The 26,360-nt window shown below is 40.7% G+C and overlaps 1 pseudogene; it reads right to left on the bottom strand.

Annotated features, from left to right (window-relative positions):
• LOC110528992 lies at window positions 1–24,345 on the bottom strand (annotated as a pseudogene).
• Window positions 24,346–26,360: the final 2,015 nt, after the last annotated feature.

The following is a 26,360-nucleotide window of genomic DNA, read 5'->3' as shown; positions in this document are numbered from 1 at the left end:
TTATGTTATGTTTACAATGATATCAAACTTGGTCATCTCCGCTTTCCACTTGAAGAAGTCTTGCATGGCTCCACCAAAGTCCCTTGCAGTCTCGTTGGAGAAGCTGTGTTTTTCTCCTGCACGTCACACTGAACTTCAGCACCTTAACCCCTGTGCTCCTGCCCCTCCACCGCCGGCTGCTCAGCCTGGGTGCTGTTCTCCAGGTCAGGAGGCCCGGCCTTCCCTGCCTGACACTACTCTGGCCTGCAGTAGGTACCTCAGGCTCCAGCTTCTAGGTCTCTGTGGTGACAGTCTCATTGGCATCCTTCTCCACAATGTCTTTGTTGGCTTTGCCTTGGTCTCTATCTCACCCTCCTCTCCCCTTGGGGCCGTCTATGGGGTCGCCTGTTCTTCTTCAGAGAGGTGTTCAGTTTCCAGACCTTCAATGCATTGGTCCATGGCAGCTTGGAGGCCAACTTCTGCAAGTCCTCCAATGACAGAAAGGGTAGTGCTTCTATCAAATACCTTAAGAGGGAGAGGCGTGTTATACAGTGTAGGTGACTGGTCTTTCATGCAACGTGAATGTTGTAGTTGAAATGAAAGTGCAAGAATTCAGGTTCCTTATTGGCTGTGCTGTAATGAAGAGAGATACACCTTTGAGTCTTTAAACTGATAGTTGTCATACTCTTCATTCACAACAAACAAGTTGTCCACAGACATCAGATTATGCACCTAGAAAGAGGAGGCACAGGTTAAAAAAAGCTAGGCTTTTGTGATGTGTGCAAAGTTAATCAAAGGTTTTATGAACACATCAAGATTTTAAGATGGGTTTAAAAAAAACATTCTTATTTCATTCTAATCACAACACTCTTGTGATAGTCTACCAAAATAGTGCAAATAGTGCATTTTGGGAAGTGTAATTGGGTATTTTGTTTTAATAAATAATAAACCTAATTTCAACATTCTGTCATAAAGAGCACATGTTCAATTTAACTAAAAATAATAATAATCCAGCTCTAAATTAAGAAAAATTAATAAAATTACTATAGTTGGTGCCAATTAAAGTAACAGGGTTGAAATTTCCACCATAAATTAGCCATACAGTACCTTTAGATTTAGTTTACAGCTGTGAGCATTTCTAGGTAAACTTGCCGATGACAAGCATACCTATAACATGATGCAGCCACCACCATGCTTGAAAATACAAAGAGTGTTACTTTGTGATGTGTTGTGTTTGCCCCAAACATAATGCTTTGTATTCAGGACATAAAGTTAATTTCTTTGCCACATTTTTTGCAGTTTTACTTTAGTGCCTTATTGCAAACAAGATTTGGAATATGTTTTATTCTGTACAGGCTTCCTTCTCACTTTGTCAATTACGTTAGTATTGTGGAGTAACTACAATGTTGTTGATCCATCCTCAGTTTTCTCCTATCACAACCATTAAACTCTAACCGTTATAAAGTCACCATTGGCCTCATTGTGAAATCCCTGAGTGGTTTTCTTACTCTCCGGCAAACTGAGTTAGGAAGGACGCCTGTATTGACTGGGTGTACTGTTACCATCCAAAGCGTGATTAATAACTTCACTAGGCTCAAAGGGATATTTAATGTCTGCTTTTGTATATACACTATTATTGCACACTGTGACTTCTTAAGCCATTTTCTACTCCTGAACTTATTTAGACTTGCCATAACAAAGGGGTTGAATACTTATTGACTCAAGACATTTCAGCTTTTCATTTTTTTATAAAAAATGAAAATCCTAAAAACATAATTACACTTTGACATTCTGTGTTATTGTGTGTAGGCCAGTGACACAAAATCTCAATTTAATCAATTTTTTAAATCAGGCTGCAACACAACAAAATGTGGAACAAGTCAAGGGGTGTGAATATATCCCCTTGTGACAGCGGGAATGGATGCTTGTTATGTGCAACAGAGGGGCAATTTAATGCAAGCTACACAATTGTTTTTGAAATTGTTAAAACATTTCTAGGTCAACTGTCTATGTTAATAGGGTTGATATGTTATTCTCGACCCCCTACCTGGGGAGGCAGGTAGCCCAGTGGTTGGAGTGTTGGGCCTGTAACTGGAAGGTTGCTAGATCAAATCCCCGAGCTGACAAGGTAAAAAGCTGTCGTTCTTCCCCTGAACAAGGCAGTTAACCCACTGTTCTTAGGCTGTCATTGTAAATAAGAATTTGTTCTTAACTGACTTGCCTAGTTAAATAAAAGGTTAAAGAAAAAAACATAAAACACCAACAATTGAACAACAAGAGTAGAACCAGCTCAGCTGCTTTTACACAGATTTGACTATTAGATGTTCAATGCTTCTTTTGACAAAGTTATAAAAAAAACTGTAAACAAGAGTTCAGTTCACGTAACAGTGTTGACTTTAACATGATTACTAATCACATGAAATAAATAAGAATTTACAGAAATTACTTTGTCTAAGCAACAAAGTAGCTAGGGCTGAATGCACTCATGACTCAATTCTACGTGCAACAAAATGACTATGTGTTTCTCTAAAGTGCTTTGTGAAAGCAAACCACTAAGATTGTATTTGATAACTTAGCTAGTCATGCTGGCAATAGAATAGGTTTTCAAATGATGACAACCTGACGCAGATTGCGATTTCTAATGGACCGTTATCAGATAGCGTAAATAATAACAGTAAGAAACAAAAAACTGCAAGTGTGCTCGCTTCAGTTTCTGAAAAGCACAGCTAGGGGACTTAAAGAAAAGGTTCACCCATTTTGAATGTTATATTGTTTTTGTGCATCTCTGAGTGATGTTCTATTAATTCCCTCGGTCATTTAATCTTTTCACGTGTTTCTGAGTTATTGGAATTCAAGCACGTGGAAATCTGGCTTGGATATGACGTAGCACCGTGATAAAGTCTCACCACACCGGAAGTCAATAGGAATAAGACTTTTAGATCTCGAAAACATCTATCATACATGTCAAATTTCAACACTGGCAGATGTCACAACTTCAGAGGATGTCTTCTTTCGAATGAGCCATCGATCAAATTTTCGGAATATTCCTACCTCAAGATAATTTGTAATTTAATGGAGGGTCTAGCAATTTTTCCTATATGTCTACCTCTTTGGTTCTTGAAAGAGAGCGTTCCTTTTCCCAGAATCGCCCAGAATGCACCGCGCTGCCCACGTAGCATGGGAAACGTTTACCATCTCCTCAAAAGTATATTTGCCGCTGCGAATGTCAGACTCCACTCTGAGGCACATCTATCTGCAGGTTGAACATGGTGAGATTGTAGACTCCAAAATTGATAGTGCAGTTTGTTTAGGAGATTTTACAGCCAACTAGCTACTTTACATGCGGTTATTGTCTTACTGGTATTATTGTGTGTAGCTACGTTTGCTAACTACCTACCTAGCTAGTGTCGTGGAAATTCTACACACTAGGTCAATCTTAAATGAATTATTGTTTATTAACAGCAAGCTGGAGAGGTCTGTGATGGAAATGTTATCTTGTGAAGAGACAACCTTGAAAATGATGTTAATCATAAATAATCCTTGGTTTCTACCTGTGCTTGGTAAAGATATGAGGGTGAGGGGCGACATGACCCCCTCCTTAGGACTATCTAATAATATGTTCTATAAAGATAGATGACAGAACACATGACGGAACCAACCCTATGAACTATACCTATGTAACATGTCTGTAACCAGTATATAAGAGATGTAACGGGACTGCTCTGAGAGAGCTCCTGATCGACATGTGTACATGGAGCATTGAGTTGGTTGGAACCTCTCCAGCGCACTGATAATAAACAATGATTAATTTAAGCTTGACTTCGAGTTTCCCATGTGTAGAACAGGATGATGTCAGGAAAACCGGTGGCACATTTTATGACCGGTGGCACAGAAAATGAAGCGTGAGGGAAATTCCCATCTGACCAAAAGACCAGACCCTTACTGTGAGCTACCCATTAGGAGACACAACATTCACAAACAATTGAGGGACGTCTTCTGATTTCAGTAAGTCAATTTAAACTAATTTGTATAAAAAATAACAAAATCAATAAAACTAAACATAAAAATGGAGGAGGGTACCACTAGTCCTAAGTCAAGTAATAGCACAAAGCGAATGTGGATGTGAGTTGTGTGAGTGTGGAAAGTATTAAGCTGATTGAAAATGGGATAATAACAGGATTTAAATTAGGCTATTAAGCCGATTGAAAATGGGATAATAACAGGATTTAAATTAGGCTATTAAGCTGATTGAAAATGGGATAATAACAGGATTTAAATTAGGCTATTAAGCTGATTGAAAATGGGATAATAACAGGATTTAAATTAGGCTATTAAGCTGATTGAAATGTGGATAATAGGTACTGAGTGAATGTATGAAAGTGTGTGTGTTATTCTATATGTATGCGACAAGACTATAGAGTCTATAGAGACCATAGCATTTATGACTATATAAACTATTGATACTATGGATGCTTAGGGACTATAGATGCTGTAGGGAATATGATGCTATAGGGACCATAGCTACTATGGATGTGATGCTATAGGGACTACTGATGCTCAAACTATAGCTATTGTAGAGACTATGGTTAAATTTAGACTTTATTGGAACCTTGGCAGTGATACATATGATGTAAGAAGGCTAGAGCTAGTCTTATAGAAAAGACTAGAGCAAGTAACGGTACCATGGAAAGCATGGCATTTATAAGGGATGTGTCTATGTGGCCTGCAGCCACTAGTAATAGCACATGGTGTTATTGTGTATTTTTGTAAAAGATACATATGGTGCAGAGATGCACATAGGGTAATAAGGGAGATTACTGAGTGTGTTTGGGAATAGTGAATTTGGATGTGAGAGTTGTGTGAGTGTGAAAAGGATGTGTTAAGATGATAGAAATGTAGATAATAAGCTGATTGAAATCTGGATAATAAGAGATTTAGAACAATCAGATATATTATTACTATTAAGTACTGAGAGAATGAGAGCTGTCAGGGAACATGCTCCGGTGTGAAAGAGGTAATATGGGAGATTACTGAGTGTGTGTCTGAATGGATACCCAAACCAGTTCTATGAGCTGAGTTCTTCAATCTATAATGTTATCTACGGTTATTATATATGTTTAGGAATTAGCGGCAAGCTAGTCTTAGGAGAAGGCCAGAGTGAGGGCAGGAGGCGCCACTGACAATTGTCTGTAGGGATTTATAAGAGAAGTGTCTACGTGGTCGGAGAATCACTGGAACTGTTGAAGATACATATGGTGAATAGCTCAGAAGTGTCTACATGTGTCTGCAGTTACTACTCACATGTGTAACGATAGTCTACATGGTCTGAAAACCACTGATAATAGCAAGAGGTGTTATTGTAGGCATTTAGAGTTGTTGATGCACATCAGTGGTGTGGATGTCTGTAGGCATTCATGATCTGTAACGTTATGTAGGGAATCTGTGTATGTGAGAGATATGAAAGTACTATTCCCAAATATGCTGTTAAATAGAACAACTAGTGTAAATATCTAAACCCCTGTATGAATAGAACTTGTTCTCAACTGGCCTACCTGGTTAAATAAAGGTGAAAAAAAGTCTAAAGGACGAATTGGTGAAGTATACTCGGTTACTAGAGTTTTGATAAAGTCACAATGGAGAAAAATAGTAACAACTATATACAACTTACACACCCACACGTAGACGTACGTAAGTGGTTTAAAAAGCGTTAAGAGAAATTAATATATAATGATTAACGAGATTTGATAAAGTAACAATGTATGAAAGTATAATGGGTTACTAGAGTTTAACTTGTTAGGTAGAGACTTAGTAGGGGACATCGATAGGGGACTGATCGACAGCGCCAGCCCAGGTATTGTGAAAGTTCATCCCAGAAAGAGTCTCTATTCTCAAGTGCTAACTTAAAAAAGGAAGCTCCCTCCAAAGTTTCTCTTTCTTTCTGAATTGGCAGATGTATTTTATAAATTCAGCACATGTTAATCTTAAAATAATATACATTTAATTTGTTTCAATATAAGGTCACATGACGAACAGAGCGTTGGGACTGATTTTAAATTAGAGGCCACCATTTGGTGTTTGGGTTAGAGATAAGTTTCCTGTGGAACAATAGATAGCAGCCAGAACTAACTGAACTCAAACAGGCTGTAAGGGACACAGTGGGGAAATTTGGGACAGAGGTATGAATAAGACATATTTTTGACAAGATCCAATTATTATTCAATTTAATAGTTTTAAACTTTTATAGTTATAGTTTGGGTAGCACAAATTATTTAAGTAAGAAGGTAATGTCAGAGGTTTCATATTTTGACTACTTTATGTCCCAGGGACAGCTAGTACAGAACTGTATGTCAATGCAACAGGTCAAAAAAGATTACAATTACAAGTGAGGGGACCTGGGATTGTTTCCTTTAGAAGGTGCCTATTCCGCTTTACAGGAAACCGTATCATCTGTTGTGTCTGAAGTATAATTCTGTATATACATGGTTTTACCAAGACTTCAAATCAAATCAAATTTTATTTGTCACATGCGCCGAATACAACAGGAATACAACCTTACCGTGAAATGCTTACTTACAAGCCCTTAACCAACAGTGCAGTTAAAAAAAATAGTTATAAATAAAGTAAAAATAAAAAGTAACAGAATTACATGACAATAACGAGGCTATATACAGTGGGATTTCTTAAAAGCGTCCGAATTAGTCTCCCACTCCTTAAAGGCAGCAGCTCTAGCCTTTAGCTCGGTGCGGATGTTGCCTGTAATCCATGGCTTCTGATTGGGATATGTACGTACGGTCACTGTGGGGACAACGTCCTCAATGCACTTATTGATGAAGCTGGTGACTGAGGTGGTACACCCCCCAATGCCATTGGATGAATCACAGAACATACAGTGCCTTGCGAAAGTATTCGGCTCCCTTGAACTTTGCGACCTTTTGCCACATTTCAGGCTTCAAACATAAAGATATAAAACAGTATTTTTTGTGAAGAATCAACAACAAGTGGGACACAATCATGAAGTGGAACGACATTTATTGGATATTTCAAACTTTTTTAACAAATCAAAAACTGAAAAATTGGGCGTGCAAAATTATTCAGCCCCTTTACTTTCAGTGCAGCAAACTCTCTCCAGAAGTTCAGTGAGGATCTCTGAATGATCCAATGTTGACCTAAATGACTAATGATGATAAATACAATCCACCTGTGTGTAATCAAGTCTCCGTATAAATGCACTTGCACTGTGATAGTCTCAGAGGTCTGTTAAAAGCGCAGAGAGCATCATGAAGAACAAGGAACACACCAGGCAGGTCCGAGATACTGTTGTGAAGAAGTTTAAAGCCGGATTTGGATACAAAAATATTTCCCAAGCTTTAAACATCCCAAGGAGCACTGTGCAAGCGATAATATTGAAATGGAAGGAGTATCAGACCACTGCAAATCTACCAAGACCTGGCCGTCCCTCTAAACTTTCAGCTCATACAAGGAGAAGACTGATCAGAGATGCAGCCAAGAGGCCCATGATCACTCTGGATGAACTGCAGAGATCTACAGCTGAGGTGGGAGACTCTGTCCATAGGACAACAATCAGTCGTATATTGCACAAATCTGGCCTTTATGGAAGAGTGGCAAGAAGAAAGCCATTTCTTAAAGATATCCATAAAAAAGTGTCGTTTAAAGTTTGCCACAAGCTACCTGGGAGACACACCAAACATGTGGAAGAAGGTGCTCTGGTCAGATGAAACCAAAATTGAACTTTTTGGCAACAATGCAAAACGTTATGTTTGGCGTAAAAGCAACACAGCTCATCACTCTGAACACACCATCCCCACTGTCCAACATGGCGGTGGCAGCATCATGGTTTGGGCCTGCTTTTCTTCAGCAGGGACAGGGAAGATGGTTAAAATTGATGGGAAGATGGATGGAGCCAAATACAGGACCATTCTGGAAGAAAACCTGATGGAGTCTGCAAAAGACCTGAGACTGGGACGGAGATTTGTCTTCCAACATGACAATGATCCAAAACATAAAGCAAAATCTACAATGGAATGGTTCAAAAATAAACATATCCAGGTGTTAGAATGGCCAAGTCAAAGTCCAGACCTGAATCCAATTGAGAATCTGTGGAAAGAACTGAAAACTGCTGTTCACAAATGCTCTCCAATAATTTTGCACGCCCAAATTTTCAGTTTTTGATTTGTTAAAAAAGTTTGAAATATCCAATAAATGTCGTTCCACTTCATGATTGTGTCCCACTGGCTGTTGATTCTTCACAAAAAAATACAGTTTTATATCTTTATGTTTGAAGCCTGAAATGTGGCAAAAGGTCGCAAAGTTCAAGGGGGCCGAATACTTTCGCAAGGCACTGTATTCCAGTCTGTGCTAGAAAAACAGTCCTGTAGCGTTGGACCACTTCGGTATTAAGTGAGTCCCTGGTACTTCCTGCTTTTGTTTTAGCTTGTAAGCAGGAATCAGGAGGATGGAGTTATGTTCAGATTTGCCAAATGGAGGGCGAGGGAGAGCATTGTATGGGTCTCTGTGTGTGGAGTAAAGGTGGTCTAGATTTTTTCCCCCTCTGGTTGCACGTGACATGCTGGTCAAAATTAGGTCCAACACATTTAAATTTGCTTGCATTAAAGTCCCCGGCCACTAGGAGTGCTGCTTCTGAATGAGCATTTTCTTGTTTGCTTATGGCCTTCTACAGCTTGTTGAGTGTGGTTAGTGCCAGCATCGGTTTGTAGTGGTATATAGATGGCTACGAATAATATAGATAAGAAGTCTCTTGGTAGATAGTGTGGTCCACACCTTATCATGAGGTACTCTACCTCATGCGAGCAATACCTCAAGACTTCTTTAACATTAGACTTTGCGCACCAGCAGTTATTGACAAATAGACACACACCCCTGCCCCTTGTCTCATCAGATGTAGCTATTCTGTCCTAGCGATGCACAGAAAAATCAGCCAGTTCTACATTATGTCGTTGTTCAGACACGACTCGTGAATCATAAGATATTACAGATTTTAATGTCCCGTTGGTAGGATAGTCTCGACTGTAGATCATCAAGTTTGTTTTCCAGTGATTGAACTTTGGCCAATAGAACCGATGGAAATGGCGATTCCCTCGCTCGCCTAAGAATCCTAACAAGGCATCCTGACCTTCTCCCTAGGTATCTCCACCTTTTCTTCACGCAAATGATGGGGATTTGGACCTGTAAACTCAATTAAGCTTAAGATTTTTTAGGACTGATTAAGACATTTATTTTCTTTCTTCCAGGACTTATGGAATGTCCTCTACCAAGTTTCTTTGACATGTTTACCAATGATTCTGTATCTCTCCCTTTGAAAGGCTTCCTGAGGCAGGTGCCTTAGGAGAGCAGTCGATGAGCCTGTGCACTATACACTATAAAGGTAACCGAATCCGGTTGTTAAGGGAGCTTTTATATGTTATGAAACTTTGTTAGTGGTGTTAAATCTGATTTATTGTGTGGGGTCTTTTTCTTTTGGTTTAAGTGTGGATTTCACAGGTTATAAAGGATGCACCTTAAAGGGCACACAAATGAAAATTTTCTGAAGTATCTATTGTCTATTGAGTTTTGGTTGAACACATGTAAATTCTCTTGATAAAAAATGTATTGAAAAACCCAAATGTAAACCTTATACACAATATGTTTGAAATATCTTTAAATAATGTCTGAGGTACAGGTAAAGAAACACTCACTTAAATGGGGATGAATGACCTCTGTCCTGACTTTCTGGTGAGGCCTGATCACCCTCACTAGAAAGACTAGAGATATTGGGTGAGATTTAAATGGGATATGTAAACACTAATAATTAGGAAGTAGTTTATAATTTATCAACAGTCTTGTGTGATTCAGAACATGAGAAGGAGAGAGAGTGCTGCCCCTGAATGAGATACACCTGTCTCTAGTCCATTTTACTATTACCTTACGGGATACAATTACGTTAAGATGGAGTCATCAAGGGTTGTAATTCAAATTTTATTAGTTATTTTGATGAGGCAGTGAAGTTTTCCCCACCTCTATTTTTATATGAAGAAGTGTATTGTTGTGTTGTTTGTTTTTGTCTTGCTTCAATACAAATCTCACCAGATTGGGTCTTCTGAATGGTCGGGATTTCCCCCTAAGGATTAGCCCTCTGACTCCCTGACCCTGTAACTCTGCGGTGAGATCGCCAAGATGGAGTATAAGCTACTTTGGAGAAAAAAATGGTTTCAACTGTGTGTTGTTATTCTCTTTGACATTTGTCTTAGACATTTGTATTAAGAATATTAGCAGTAGTAATGTCATACAGTGAATTGTCTGGATTTCCTGAAACAGAAATGCCCTAAACTAAACTGTTGTTCTGGTCTGTCTTCTCTCGAGGTTATGGCGAAGGTGACCACAGATGATATCTAGATGCATGGAAGGGATAATTCATCTGAGAACAGTGTGAACCTCACCCCTCTAACCGGCTAAAGTAATGGCGACAATGGCGTTCACTATGGTTCTTCACCACTTCTACCGTGGGACCGGAGTCCAAGCCAGCAACCTATACACAGCATCCAGTCGAAGCTATCAACTGCCTTCTCTCTCATTCCTTTTCTCTCTGGAGTGCGCCATGAGTCCACGTGGAATGGGCATGGAGAGAGATCCCGTCCAAACTTCTCTCATGCTGCTGGTGTACTGGTAGGAAAATGGACAAGACTTAATGGACTGTAAAGGACAGTGGAGGCTCAGGTGAGAAAAATGAGGTCATTATCAAGGGCCATCCACTTTTAACATGTGCCATTGGGAGGTCGAACTGAAACGCTAGAAGAATGAGTGCTGGGAGGGAAGGGGGTGGTCAGCAATGCCCATAATTCATTTAGACTTATCCAAAATTGTTTATTTGGGGTATCAGGTTGATTGTGGAGGTCCGCACACTGCGAAAGTTATAGTACTTTAGACTAGAAATGCATTGAAATACCGATTGGTCATTAACACGCCAATCCATAAAAAAAAATAGTGTAATGAAGCATATGTGTAACTGTATGAAGTGAAAGTCTTAAGCCATGGTTTTGCAAGTTGGATTGTACAACCAAGAATGAAGGGTTTGAAAGTTTTATGCGTTGATTTTGTTTACTTACTACTTTGATTGTAGATTTTAGCTTTGGTATTATGATTATGATGTCACGACTTCGGCCGAAGTCGGTCCCTCTCCTTGTTCGGGCGGTGTTCGGCGGTCGACGTCACCGGCCTTCTAGCCATCAGTGATCCATTTTTGAATTTTTTATTGGTTTTGTCTTGTCTTCCTTCACACCTGGTTCCAATCCCATCAATTACATGTGTGTGTATTTAACCTTCTGTTTCCCCTCATGTCCTTATCAGAGATTGTTTGTTTGTATGTGATGTGCATGTATTATGTTGGTGTGCGACTGGTTTTGTACCCACTTTTGTTATTTTGTACATTTTGGTTTTTGGAGTTTTATCAGCATTTATTAAACAACAACGTTTTTACCAAGTTCGTACTCCTGCGCCTGACTTCCCTGCCACCAACACGCACCCATTACATATGAATGCAATTAGATTCACTCCTGTTAAGTATAACCTTTATTATGATTTATGACAATGATGTATTTTGATACAGAAGCTAAAATCTAATGCTTACCTTCACATTTTATGATTATTATCACACAAGTGATGAGCAGATGGAATGTGATTTCTTGCAAAGAGACAGCCTTGAAAATGTTCACATTGTCTTAGTGGCATAACCAATCCTTGGTTCCTGCCTGTGCTTGATAAAGGTATGAGGGGGAAGACATGACACCCTCCTTAGGAACATCTGTCAGAACGACCAGAATTTGTTCTAAGATAGGAGTCGGTGCCAGACAAATGCCGGAACCAACCCTATGAACCATGCCTATGTAACGTGTCTGTAACCAGTATATAAGAGATTTAACGGAACTGCCCCGACAGAGCTCCTGATCGACATGTGTACTTGGTGCATTTAGTTGGTTGGAACCTCTTAGTAACATTTTATTAATTTGGTTATTCCATAAACTATCAAATGAGTAAGTAAACAAAATCAACGCATAAAACCACACACTTTCAAACCCTTCATTCTGGTTTGTAAAAAAAATCAACACATAAAACCAAAGACAAACCCTTCATTCTGGTTTGCACAATCCAACTTGTAAAACTATTGCAGTAGAATGTTTTAACTTAAGACCTTCGCTTCATACAGTTACACATATGCTTCATTACACAATTTCATTTATGGATACTGGCAATGACATTTCAGCATGTTAATGACAGATTAGTATCTCAATGCATTTGTGTAAATAACAATACATTTTGTAGAGTGCAGACCTCCAAATGTCAAAGAGAATAACACACTGCTGAAACCTTTTTTTGCAAATTGGCTTGTACTCCCCTATCACATTGGGGACCTCACTGCAGCCTTCACTGCAGTTACAGGGTCAGGGAGTTGATGGCTAATTCATCCAGCAGACACAATCTGGTGAGATTTGTATTGAAGCAAGACAAAAACAAAAAAACAGCAATACACTTCATATAAAACATATATATATGAATATATATATATATATATATATATATATATGAATATAAAACACCTTATCCTTTACCCAATCAAGCTCTCTGTCTGTAAGGTTACCTGCTTTGGTCCACATGGCAGTCTCATCACTGTCTGTTAGCAATCCACAAACCCAACAATCTGATACATTCTGTAGTACAGAGACATTACTAGCTATTAGTAAGAAAGTGTTTGACCCCGGAAAACTGTCGGGTTCACCTAGGGGTCATGAAAAGAGTAGTACCAAAATGTTTGATGTATGAGAATAATTGATTATTCTAATGTTGAATTAATACAAAGGGAGGGGTTATAAGACCTCTCCCTCCTTACATTAATAGGGTCCTAGACTACAGATGAACAATAAATATACATTATGAGGTTTTAATATTGTTCCACAGTTGTTTTCTAAGTCTCTCTCTCTGCCTCATTAAAAAGAGGCCCCTCTGAGTAATGTGTGACTGTGAAGAAGGAGCTCTGCAGGGGAGTGGAGGAGATAAGACTAGTCAAACATTCCACAATAAATCAACTTTGGGGAGTGGACGTTTACTGCTGAGTTTTAGATAACATTAAAAGCCACCTTTTATATAACTTGGTAGGCAGGGTGTTGGTCTCAGGAGTAAAAAGGTAATGACGTAGGTAGTGACATCACCAGGCTAGACTGAGGGTGTAACAAAACAACTTGAGACTTTTTGTTTGATGCAGAACTTACTCTGAAACATGCGCGGTAAGTTACTAATTGTCAACTTCTGTCTGCAATTGCATTAATAAAAGGTTTTTGAATTATTTAATTAAATATATTGTCGTAATGCTAATTTCACCAATGAGCCAATGATGATTGACAAGGACGAAAGGAACGAACCCTAACAAAAACTTAAATCCATTTAGAATAACTGTCACCCATTACCAACATAAACTCAAAAAGAAACGTCCTCTCACTGTCAACTGGATTTATTTTCAGCAAACTTAACATGTGTAATTACTGTACATGATTTTTTGTTAACTAGTAAATAGTAGCTTACAGCAAAGTGTGTTTTAAATTGAAAAAGTGCGCCGACAGAGTTGGTCGCCTCACTTTGTGTTCTTAGGGAACTATGCAATATGTTTTTTTTTATGTAAACTCAGCAAAAACAGAAACATCCTTTTTCAGGACCCTGTGTTTCAAAGATAATTTGTAAAAATTCTAATAACTTCACAGATCTTCATTGGAAAGGGTTTAAACACGCGTTCTTTGGTATTTTTCTCCGGGAAAGACAATAACAATTCCCCATCGTAAATTTTGTTTATTTACGTATTAGGGTAACTAAGGTTTGATTATAAACGTTGTTTGACATGTTTGGAAAAGTTTATTAGTAATGTTTGGGATTCATTTTGTATGCGTTTTGATGGAGGGAAACTGGGTGGATTATTGACTGAAGCGCGCCAGCTAAACTGAGTTTTTATGGATATAAAGAAGGACATTATCACAAAATGACCATTTGTGATGTAACTGGGACCTTTGAGTGTCAACAGAAGATCAAAGGTAAGGCATTTTTTATATCGCTATTTCTGACTTTCGTGTCGCACCTGCCAGGTTGAAATATGTTTTTCATGTGTTTGTATGCGGGGCACTGTCCTCAGATAATCACATGGTTTGCTTTCTCCGTAAAGCCTTTTGATATCTGACAAGGCGGCTGGATTAACAAGAATTTAAGCTTTGTTTTGATGTATTACACTTGTGATTTTATGAAAGTTAAATATATATAATACTGTTGTTTGAATTTCACGCTCTGCAATTTCACTGGATGTTGGCCTGCCCATAACAGCTTACAGACAGTAGGCAATTAAGGTCACAGTTATGAAAACTTAGGACACTAAAGAGTCCTTTCTGCTGACTCTGAAAAACACCAAAAGAAAGATGCCCAGGGTCCCTGCTCATCCGAATGGCACAAGGAGGCATGAGGACTGCAGATGTGGCCAGGGCAATAAATTGCAATGTCCGTACTGTGAGACGCCTAAGACATCGCTACAGGATGGACAGGTGATCGTCCTCGCAGTGGCAGACCACGTGTAACACCTGCACAGGATCGGTATATCCGAACATCACACCTGCGGGGCAGGTACAGGATGGCAACAACTGGCCGAGTGTTACGAACTCCTCTAGGAAGAGGGAACGCAACACCCTGCTACAACGCAACTCCCCGTGGAGTGAAAGAGGTATGGGACTGTAGGTGCGAGTAAGGATGACAAAGGCAGAGAATTTACCATTTACTAGGAATTTATTTAATCACACGGTAATGTTGAGAAAATAGGCTGAACGGAACCAAAGCAAAGAAAGTAAATGTCAAAGCCCCCTCTTCTATCTTACCTGTCTAACAACTACTTACCTAACTAGCATCACCTGGTGCACTAACCAAAATATGGGGGTGGTCCACCCAGGTCTTACCTAGTGTGCATAGACAGTAAACTACTACGGGTTATGTATGCCCGCAGGCCTCTTGCCTAAGCACTCCCTAGGTGCCTTCCCCCCTGAGAACAAACATAATAATTCCTAATCACAAACACAGTCCTTTTGGCATACATATACCTTTGCAGGACTGGCTACAAAATACTACACACACTATTTGAGCAACAACCAACACAAAATATCAAAGAAACTCTCTCTGAACAACAACCAATACAGGTTATAACAATATGCTCTTTCTAAGACACAACCAACACAGGCTATCACCCTTAGCTCTATTCTCTCAGCAATCATCTCTCTTCTGAGCAACAGAACACTGGCTTATATAGCTGGAGAAGGAGTTGGTAATTGAAGACAGCTGCGTCCAATTTGCCATGGAGTCGGCCAATCAGCTGCTAGGGGGATTCCAGGAAGCCATTTTCCTAAAACACACACATACAAACCACAATACAGAAACTGGGGAACATAACACCGAGTTACACCAGGAACGCACAATCCCTCCATCAGTGCTCAAACTGTCCGCAATAGGCTGAGAGAAGCTGGACTGAGGGTTTGTAGGCCTGTTGTAAGGCAGGTCCTCACCAGACATCACCGGCAACAATGTCGCCTATGAGCACAAACCCACCATCGCTGGACCAGACAGGACTGGCAAAAAGTGCTCTTCACTGACTAGTCGGTTTTGTCTCACCAGGTGTGATGGTCAGATTTGTGTTTATCATCGAAGGAATGAGCGTTACACCGAGGCCTGTACTCTGGAGCGGGATCAACATGGAGGGTCTGTCATGGTCTGGGGAGGTGTGTCACATAATCATATGACTGAGCTTGTTGTCATTGCAGGCAGTCTCCACGCTGTACGTTACAGGGAAGACATCCCCCTCCCTCATGTGGTACCCTTCCTTCAGGCTCATCCTGATGTGTCCCCCTCAGGGACACATCATTCGATTTCTGTTAGTCACATGTCTGTGGAACTTGTTCAGTTTGTTTCAGTTGTTGAATCGTATGTTCATACAAATACAGTGCCTTGCGAAAGTATTCGGCCCCCTTGAACTTTGCGACCTTTTGCCACATTTCAGGCTTCAAACATAAAGATCTAAAACTGTATTTTTTTGTGAAGAATCAACAACAAGTGGGACACAATCATGAAGTGGAACGACATTTATTGGATATTTCAAACTTTTTTAACAAATCAAAAACTGAAAAATTGGGCGTGCAAAATTATTCAGCCCCTTTACTTTCAGTGCAGCAAACTCTCTCCAGAAGTTCAGTGAGGATCTCTGAATGATCCATGATTGCTAGTAAGATAGAATGATCCTTTTGATAAATCAAAAAAGATGGTACCAGTTAGTTTGCCTTGGTCAGATGAAGAATGTATATCATTAGTAAGTTTCACTAATGCTGTAGTGGTATAATGTTTGGGTCTAAATCCAGATTGAAAGGGTGAAATTAAATTAAATCTATCTAGGTACTGACACATTTGGGAATGAATGAATTTCTCAAAGATTATTGCAATTCAACATATTACTGATATAGGACTATAGTTATTTGAGTCTAAGGAGTTTTCAGCTTTAAGAAAGAGGGTTCACTCAGGCACATTTACACACAAAGGGTATTTCACAAGTCGGTAAAGACAAGTTGAATAGATCTGCTAGGGCAGGGGTCCAAACTGGCTCTGGAAGTAACGTCAGCACAAGAACTGTTCATCGGGAGCTTCATGAAATGGGTTTCCATGGCCGAGCAGTCGCACACAAGCCTAAGATCACCATGTGCAATGCCAAGCATCGACTGGAGTGGTGTAAAGTTCGCCACCATTGGACTCTGGAGTGATGAATCACGCTTCACCATCTGGCAGTCCGACAGACAAATCTGGATTTGGCGGATGCCAGGAGAACGCTACCTGCCCCAATGCATAGTGCCAATTGTAAAGTTTGGTGGTGGAGTAATAAAGGTCTGTCATGTAGTGTACAGTGCCTTGCGAAAGTATTCGGCCCCCTTGAACTTTGCGACCTTTTGCCACATTTCAGGCTTCATACATAAAGATATAAAACTGTATTTTTTGTGTGAAGAATCAACAACAAGTGGGACACAATCATGAAGTGGAACGACATTTATTGGATATTTCAAACTTTTTTAACAAATCAAAAACTGAAAAATTGGGCGTGCAAAATTATTCAGCCCCTTTACTTTCAGTGCAGCAAACTCTCTCCAGAAGTTCAAGTGAGGATCTCTGAATGATACAATGTTGACCTAAATTACTAATGATGATAAATACAATCCACCTGTGTGTAATCAAGTCTCCGTATAAATGCACCTGCACTGTGATAGTCTCAGAGGTCCGTTAAAAGCGCAGAGAGCATCATGAAGAACAAGGAACACACCAGGCAGGTCCGAGATACTGTTGTGAAGAAGTTTAAAGCCGGATTTGGATACAAAAATATTTCCCAAGCTTTAAACATCGCAAGGAGCACTGTGCAAGCGATAATATTGAAATGGAAGGAGTATCAGACCACTGCAAATCTACCAAGACCTGGCCGTCCCTCTAAACTTTCAACTCATACAAGGAGAAGACTGATCAGAGATGCAGCCAAGAGGCCCATGATCACTCTGGATGAACTGCAGAGATCTACAGCTGAGGTGGGAGACTCTGTCCATAGGACAACAATCAGTCGTATATTGCACAAATCTGGCCTTTATGGAAGAGTGGCAAATGAAGCCATTTCTTAAAGATATCCATAAAAAGTGTTGTTTAAAGTTTGCCACAAGCCACCTGGGAGACACACCAAACATGTGGAAGAAGGTGCTCTGATCAGATGAAACCAAAATTGAACTTTTTGGCAACAATGCAAAACGTTATGTTTGGCGTAAAAGCAACACAGCTGAACACACCATCCCCACTGTCAAACATGGTGGTGGCAGCATCATGGTTTGGGCCTGCTTTTCTTCAGCAGGGACAGGGAAGATGGTTAAAATTGATGGGAAGATGGATGGAGCCAAATACAGGACCATTCTGGAAGAAAACCTGATGGAGTCTGCAAAAGACCTGAGACTGGGACAGAGATGTGTCTTCCAACAAGACAATGATCCAAAACATAAAGCAAAATCTACAATGGAATGGTTCAAAAATTAACATATCCAGGTGTTAGAATGGCCAAGTCAAAGTCCAGACCTGAATCCAATAGAGAATCTGTGGAAAGAACTGAAAACTGCTGTTCACAAATGCTCTCCATCCAACCTCACTGAGCTTGAGCTGTTTTGCAAGGAGGAATGGGAAAAAATTTCAGTCTCTCGATGTGCAAAACTGATAGAGACATACCCCAAGCGACTTACAGCTGTAATCGCAGCAAAAGGTGGCGCTACAAAGTATTAACTTAAGGGGGCTGAATAATTTTGCACGCCCAATTTTTCAGTTTTTGTTTTGTTAAAAAAGTTTGAAATATCCAATAAATGTCGTTCCACTTCATGATTGTGTCCCACTTGTTGTTGATTCTTCACAAAAAAATACAGTTTTATATCTTTATGTTTGAAGCCTGAAATGTGGCAAAAGGTCGCAAAGTTCAAGGGGGCCGAATACTTTCGCAAGGCACTGTATGTCATATGTTTTTTTTTAAATCTGACACGCCAGGTGGATTAACAACAAGCTAAGCTGTTGTGTTTTGCTATATTGCACTTGTGATTTCATGAAAATTAAATTTTTTAGTAATTTAATTTGAATGTGGCGCTTTGCAATTCAGCGGATGTTGACGAAAATGATCACGCTAACGGGATGGGTGCGCCAAGAAGTTAAAGAAATTTCAAAAATGTTATGTACCAGGTTTACATAGTTTTTTGGGGGTACATTTCTTATCAGGAGAATTGACATGTGTGCAAAACTCTGACAATAGATACTTCAGAATTTAATTTGTTATGCCCTGTAAGGTGCATCCTTTCCTCAGGAAGTCTTTCAAAAGGGAGAGATACAGAATCATTGGTAAACATGTAAAAAAAAAAACATGTAAAAAAACAAACACACTTGGTAGTGGACATTCCATCAGTCCTGGAAGAAAGAAAATAAACATGCATTTAGTTTGCACATCTTAAATCAGTCCTAAAAATTCTTATTATTAATTGTGTCTACTGATTCTTGGACAGGACGTCTTGATAAAACCATGTGTATAGAGAATTATACTTGAGACACATCAGATGATATAGTGTCCTGTCAAGCGGAATAGGCACCTTCTAATGTAAACAATCCCAGAGCCCCTCTCTTGTAATCTTATCATTTTGACCTGTTGCATTAACACGTCCCTGTGACATCAACTAGTCAAAATATGAAACCTGTTTAACAAATCTGATAGGACCTTCAAAAAGTTGGTGCTGGCTTATCAGCTCAATATTCGGTACTAAAAACATTTACTTGGATCTACTTCAATTCTGGACACAGTTCCAAGTGTGGTTTAGGTGGCATTACCTTCTTGCTGAAATCACTGGTTCTACCCAAACTACAGAATTGAGTAACAATAATAATAATAATAATAATAATAATAGGAAATTGTCAACAATGTCTCTTATTCAATTATTCATACCTCTGTCCCAAATTTTCCACCGTGTCCCTTACAGCCTGTTTGAGTTCAGTGAGTACTACTTTTTTTTATTTATTATTGTAACATTCTCTGTTTCACGGAAACATGGCTTTCTCGGGATATGTTGTCGGAATCGGTTCAGCCACCGGGCTTCTCCATGCATCACTCCCATAGAGATAAACACCTCTCTGGGAAGAGGAAAGGCGGGGGTTTATGCTTCATAATGAATGACTCATGGTGTAATCATAACAAAATACAGGAACTCAAGTCCTTCTGCTCACCCGACCTAGAATTCTTCACAATCAAATGCCGGCTATATTACCTTCCACGAGAATTCTTGCCAGTTACTGTCACAGCTGTCTACATTCCCCCTCAAGCAGACCGGGCTTCTCCATTTATATGAAAAATGTGTATGGCTCTAAAGGAACCTCACTGGACTCTACGTAAACTGGAAACCATATATCCTGAGGCTGTATTTATCGTAGCCGGGGATTTTAACAAAGCAAATGAGAACAAGGCTACCTAAATTCTATCAGCATATTTATTGCACTACGTACGGGGGTAAAACACTCGATCACTGCTACTCTAACTTCCGCGATGCATACAAAGCCCTCCCCCGCCCTCCCTTCGGCAAATTGAGCCACGACACCATTTTGCTCCTACCGTCTTATAGGCAGAAACTCAAACAGGATGTACCAGTAACAAGAACCATTCAATCCACACTTCAATATTGTTTTGATCACGCGGACTGGCATATGTTCCGGTCAGCCTCAGAGAATAACATTGACCTATACGTTGACTCTGTGAGGGAATTTATAAGGAAGTGCATTGGAGATGTATCCATTGTGACTTAAAATCTACCCTAACCAGAAACTGTGAATGGATGGCGGAATTTGTGCAAAACTGAAAGAGCGAACCACCGCATTTAACCATGGCAGAATATAAACAGTGTAGTTATTCCCTCCGCAAGGCAATCAAACAAGCAAAATGCCGGTACAGGGACAAAGTGGAGTTGCAATTCAATGGCTCAGACACGAGACGTATGTGGCAGGGTCTACAGGAAATCACGGAGGACAAAAAGAAAACCAGCCACGTCGCGGACACCGATGTCACACTTCCAGACAAACTAAAACACCTTCTTTGCCTGCTTTGAGGATAACACAGTGCAATCTTCGCGACCCGCTAACAAGAACTGCGACCCCCCCCCCCCTCTTCTTCTCTGTCGCCGACGTGAGTAAATCATTTAAACGTGTTAACCCGGCATCCCTAGTCGTCTCCTCAGAGCATGCGCAGACCAGCTGGCTGGTGTGTTTACGGACATTTTCAAAATCACTCTCTATCCCAGTCTGCTGTCCCCACATGCTTCAAGATGCCTACCATTGTTCCTGTACCCAAGAAGCAATGATAACTGAACTGAATGACTACTGCCCCGTAGCACTCACTTCTGTCATCATGAAGTGCTTTGAGAGACTAGTCAAGGATCATATCACCTCCACCTTACCGGCCACCCTAGACCCACTTCAGATTGCATTCCGCCCTAACAGGTCCACAGATGATACCAATCGCCATCACACTGCCCTATCCCAACTGGACAAGAGGAATACCTATGTAAGAATGCTGTTCATTGACTACAGCTCACCATTCAACAACATTGTACCCTGAAAAGCTCATCATCAAGCTGGAGGCCCTGGGCCTCAACCCCGCACTGTGCAACTGGGTTCTGGACTTTCTGACGGGCCGCCCCCAGGTGGTGAAGGTAGGAAACAACATCCACCTCGCTGATCCTCAACACTGGGGCCCCACAAGGGTGCGTGCCCAGCCCCCTCCTGTACTCCATGTTCACCCACGACTGCGTGGCCTTGCACACCTCCAACTCAAACGAGACAGCCTACATGGAGGAGGCGACGGAACTCCAAGTGTGTCAGGAAAACAACCTATCACTCAATCTCAACAAAACAAAGGAGATGATTGTGGACTTCAGGAAACAGCAGAGGGAGCACCCCGCTATCCACATCAACAGGACAGTAGTGGAGAAGGTGGAAAGTTTTAAGTTCCTCGGCGTACACATCACAGACAAACTGAAATGGTCCACCCACACAGACAGTGTGGTGAAGAAGGAGCAACAGTGCCTCTTCAACCTCAGGAGGCTGAAGAAATGTGGCATGTCACCTAAAACCCTGTAACAAACTTTTCCAGATGCACAATTGAGAGCAACTGCACTGCCAACAATCACAGGGCTCTCCAGAGGGCAGTGCGGTCTGCACAAAGCATCACCGGGGGCAAACTACCTGCCCTCCTGGACCCCAACAGCACTCGATGTCACAGGAAGGCCAAGAAGATCATCAAGGACAACAGCCATCCGGGCCACTGCCAGTTCACCCCGCTACCATCCAGAAGGTGAGGTCTGTACAGGTGCATCAAAGCTGGGACCGAGAGACAGGAACTATTTTTCCATATCAAGGCCATCAGACTATTAAACAGCCATCACTAACACAGAGAGGCTGCTGCCTACATACGGACTTGAAATCACTGGCCACGCTAACAAATGGATCACTAGTCAATTAATGTCACTTTAATTATGTTACATATCTTGCATTACTCATCCCATATGCATGTACTTAGGCAGGACATACAGTTGAAGTCGGAAGTTCACATACACCTTAGCCAAATACATTTAAACTCAGTTTTTCACAATTCCTGACATTTAATCCTCGTGAAAATGCCCTGTCTTAGGTCAGGTAGAATCACTACTTTATTTTAAGAATGTGAAATGTCAGAATAGGAGACAGAATGCGTCTTCTTCCTGAGCGGTATGATGGCTGCGTGGTCCCATGGTGTTTATACTTGAGTACTATTGTCTGTACAGATGAACGTGGTACCTTCAGGCGTTTGGAAATTGCTCCCAAGGATTAACCAAACTTGTGTTGGTCTACAATTTTTTTTCTGAGGTCTTGGCTGATTTCTTTTGATTTTCCCATGATGTCAAGCAAAGTGGTACCGAGTTTGAAGGTAGGCCTTGAAATATATCCATATGTACAACTCCAATTTTCTCAAATTATGTCAATTAGCCTATCAGGAGCTTCTAAAGCCATGAAAACATTTTCTGGAATTTTCCAAGCTGTATGAAGGCACAGTCAACTTAGTGTATGTAAACCTCTGACCCACTGGAATTGTGATACAGTGAATTATAAGTGAAATAATCTGTCTGTTAACAATTGTTGGAAGAATTACTTGTGTCATGCACAAAGTAAATGTCCTAACTGACTTGCCAAAAGTATAGTTTGTTAACAAGAAATTTGTAGAGTGGTTGAAAAACTAGTTTTAATGACTCCAACCTAAGTGTATGTAAACTTCCGACTTCAACTGTACCAACAACGAACAGTGAGCCATCGTATTCATACATAAAAAAATAAAAATCATGAAAAGAAAAGCATTGTAGGGTAGAATTTTGTACAGTTAATGTGGGAGAGGTGTAAAAATGGTTATTGACCAATAATGACAAACCTCCTGGCATTGACAACTTTGATGGAAAGTTACTGAGGATGGTAGCTGACTATACAGCCACTCCTATCTGTCATATCTTTAATCTGAGTTTAGAACAAGATGTTTTTCCTCCGGTCTGGAGGGAAGCCAAAGTAATTTTGCTACCTAAGAGTGGTAAAGCGGCCTTTACTGGTTCTATCAGCAGACCTATCAGCTTGCTGCCAGCTCTTAGCAAACAATGCTATTTCTCTGAAAAACAAATTGACAGACTTGCAGCATGCATACAGAAAAGAGCGCTCATTATGTACTGTACAGACACAGTGGGAGTTCTGTGGTGTCTTTTGGCCATTCATTGGGATTCCTCATGTTTAACTCATTGCTAATAAAGTTAGGTCCAAATCTGATGTCAGATACTATATTTATTGGATATTATAAAAATCCTATAAATTAAAATGGCCAATTTGGGTGCAATCAATTAGCTTAATTTCTCAGAGATCAAATTATATTTCAACAAAATGTTTCCGGAAGGCTTATCTTCTCTGCTTCTAACTGCAGAAACAATTTGGGAATAATCTGAGATGATGGGTGTCATGGCTTGCTGGAATGACATGGAACGACCCATAAGATTTTTAAAAGCAATATTGGCGTACAATTTCTATTTAAAATATTAAAGGGATGCAAAAGGCACTCTATTCGTGGAACGACTCATGCTACCTTCCATGACTAAATAAAATCACAATGAGATATCCTGAACTTCAGGTTTGGGTGGCAAACCCCTTTTCTTGGGAACACAAGTAGGAAATGGTTTTGTTACATCTGCACCTATTATCTTCTCGTGTGAACAGAATTGTTTTCCAAATGGTCCTTAGTAGCGCAGTTGGTAGAGAATGGTGCTTGTACCGCCAGGGTAGTGGGTTCTATTCCCAGGACCAACCATACCTCAAAATGTATGCATGACCAAGTCGTTTTGGATAAAAGCATCTAATAAAATGGCATATATTATTCAAAGCGATAGTAAATCTCAGATACCACAAGCTGCAGTTTATGTGATATCTGACACTTACTGGGAATGTCATCCAAATTACATGTGAGTCATGACATAGGTTTCACACACTCCATTGTAAATATATCTGTTGGCATCTTACCTGAGAGTGCAATCTGTGGTTATTTGGAAATATATTCGACAGCGGTCCTTGCTTATTGTGTCATCAGTCCCAATCTTCTGGAATTCATCTGCAGCAGTGTTTTGCTCCAATAGTGACAGTGATGACCTCACAGGTTATCTCATCATCACTGGCAGACTGGCTGCTTGTTTCCATGGTACTTACTATAGGCTGTCGGTCAATGGATCAAATCAAATGTTATTGTCACATACACATATTTAGCAGATGTTATTGCGAGTGTATCGAAATGCTTGTGTTGCTACCTCCAACAGTGTGGTAGTATCGGGTGGGTAAAATTTGTGGAACGTTCCAACAGGAATCCGTTCCAAAAACTTTGTAAATATCAAGGTTGCCCACAAACAACACATACACAGTCATATAGCGGTAGAATGAGATACCGGGTAGGGAGTGAGCTATGTAATTTACGTTTTTCACTCACCACCTTTATTCGGAAAAATACCTCTCTTCAGTTTAGTAGCCTCCACCATTTCTTGTTTGTTGGTTTAGTTATTAATTCCGGTGTTCCGGCATTCGCCGATGAACTGTTGCGCCTCAATTAGGGAATCGCTGGTACATGGTTGAAATGTAACTAATGACCGCTAGCCCCAGTATTTTATTAGCTAGGAGGCTTGTACACAATTGTTACCGATGATACTGTATATACCAGCCTACTCGTACTACAGAAACACACATTGTATTTTGCTAAATTCTCTCTGTGTTAATCCTGTTTCCCAAATATAGCAGGTAACTTGTGTCTGTGTCGACGTTGTTGAGTTCAATTTGCCTAGTTAAGGAAAGATTAAATACATTAGAAAATGTAAAATATATGCTTTGACGGTAACCTCAAGATGCTTGATTCACTACAGCTGCTTTTGAATAACTTTCCAGCCGTTTGTGCTTTACATTCCGACTTTTGAACGTCTGTTTATTGGACATATATGTTAGTGTCTAATAAAAAAGAGCAACGTATGTAAAGCATCCCATCTGTTATAAGGTTATAGTGTGTGTATATATATATATACTGCTCAAAAAAATAAAGGGAACACTTAAACAACACAATATAACTCCAAGTCAATCACACTTCTGTGAAATCAAACTGTCCACTTAGGAAGCAACACTGACAATACATTTCACATGCTGTTGTGCAAATGGAATAGACAACAGGTGGAAATTATAGGCAATTAGCAAGACACCCCCAATAAAGGAGTGGTTCTGCAGGTGGTGACCACAGACCACTTCTCAGTTCCTATGCTTCCTGGCTGATGTTTTGGTCACTTTTGAATGCTGGCGGTGCTTTCACTCTAGTGGTAGCATGAGACGGAGTCTACAACCCACACAAGTGGCTCAGGTAGTGCAGCTCATCCAGGATGGCACATCAATGCGAGCTGTGGCAAGAAGGTTTGCTGTGTCTGTCAGCTTAGTGTCCAGAGCATGGAGACGCTAGCAGGAGACAGGCCAGTACATCAGGAGACGTGGAGGAGGCCGTAGGAGGGCAACAACCCAGCAGCAGGACCGCTATCCTTCTTTGTGCAAGGAGGAGCAGGAGGAGCACTGCCAGAGCCCTGCAAAATGACCTCCAGCAGGCCACAAATGTGCATGTGTCTGCTCAAACGGTCAGAAACAGACACCATGAGGGTGGTATGAGGACCCGATGTCCACACGTGGGGGTTGTGCTTACAGCCCAACACCCTGCAGGACGTTTGGCATTTGCCAGAGAACACCAAGATTGGCAAATTCGCCACTGGCGCCCTGTACTCTTCACAGATGAAAGCAGGTTCACACTGAGCACATGTGACAGACGTGACAGAGTCTGGAGACGCCGTGGAGAACGTTCTGCTGCCTGCAACATCCTCCAGCATGACCGGTTTGGCGGTGGGTCAGTCATGGTGTGGGGTGGCATTTCTTTGGGGGGCCGCACAGCCATCCATGTGCTCGCCAGAGGTAGCCTGACTGCCATTAGGTACCGAGATGAGATCCTCAGACCCCTTGTGAGACCATATGCTGGTGCGGTTGGCCCTGGGTTCCTCCTAATGCAAGACAATTTTAGACCTCATGTGGCTGGAGTGTGTCAGCAGTTCCTGCAAGAGGAAGGCATTGATGCTATGGACTGGCCCGCCCATTCCCCAGACCCGAATCCAATTGAGCACATCTGGGACATCATGTCTCGCTCC

The sequence above is a fragment of the Oncorhynchus mykiss genome, chromosome 7, assembly GCF_013265735.2.
Source record: "Oncorhynchus mykiss isolate Arlee chromosome 7, USDA_OmykA_1.1, whole genome shotgun sequence".
In the NCBI taxonomy this organism is placed as follows: Eukaryota; Metazoa; Chordata; class Actinopteri; order Salmoniformes; family Salmonidae; genus Oncorhynchus; species Oncorhynchus mykiss.
The sequence above is the reverse complement of the archived record's forward strand: the minus strand, read 5'-3'. Positions and strand labels throughout refer to the sequence as shown.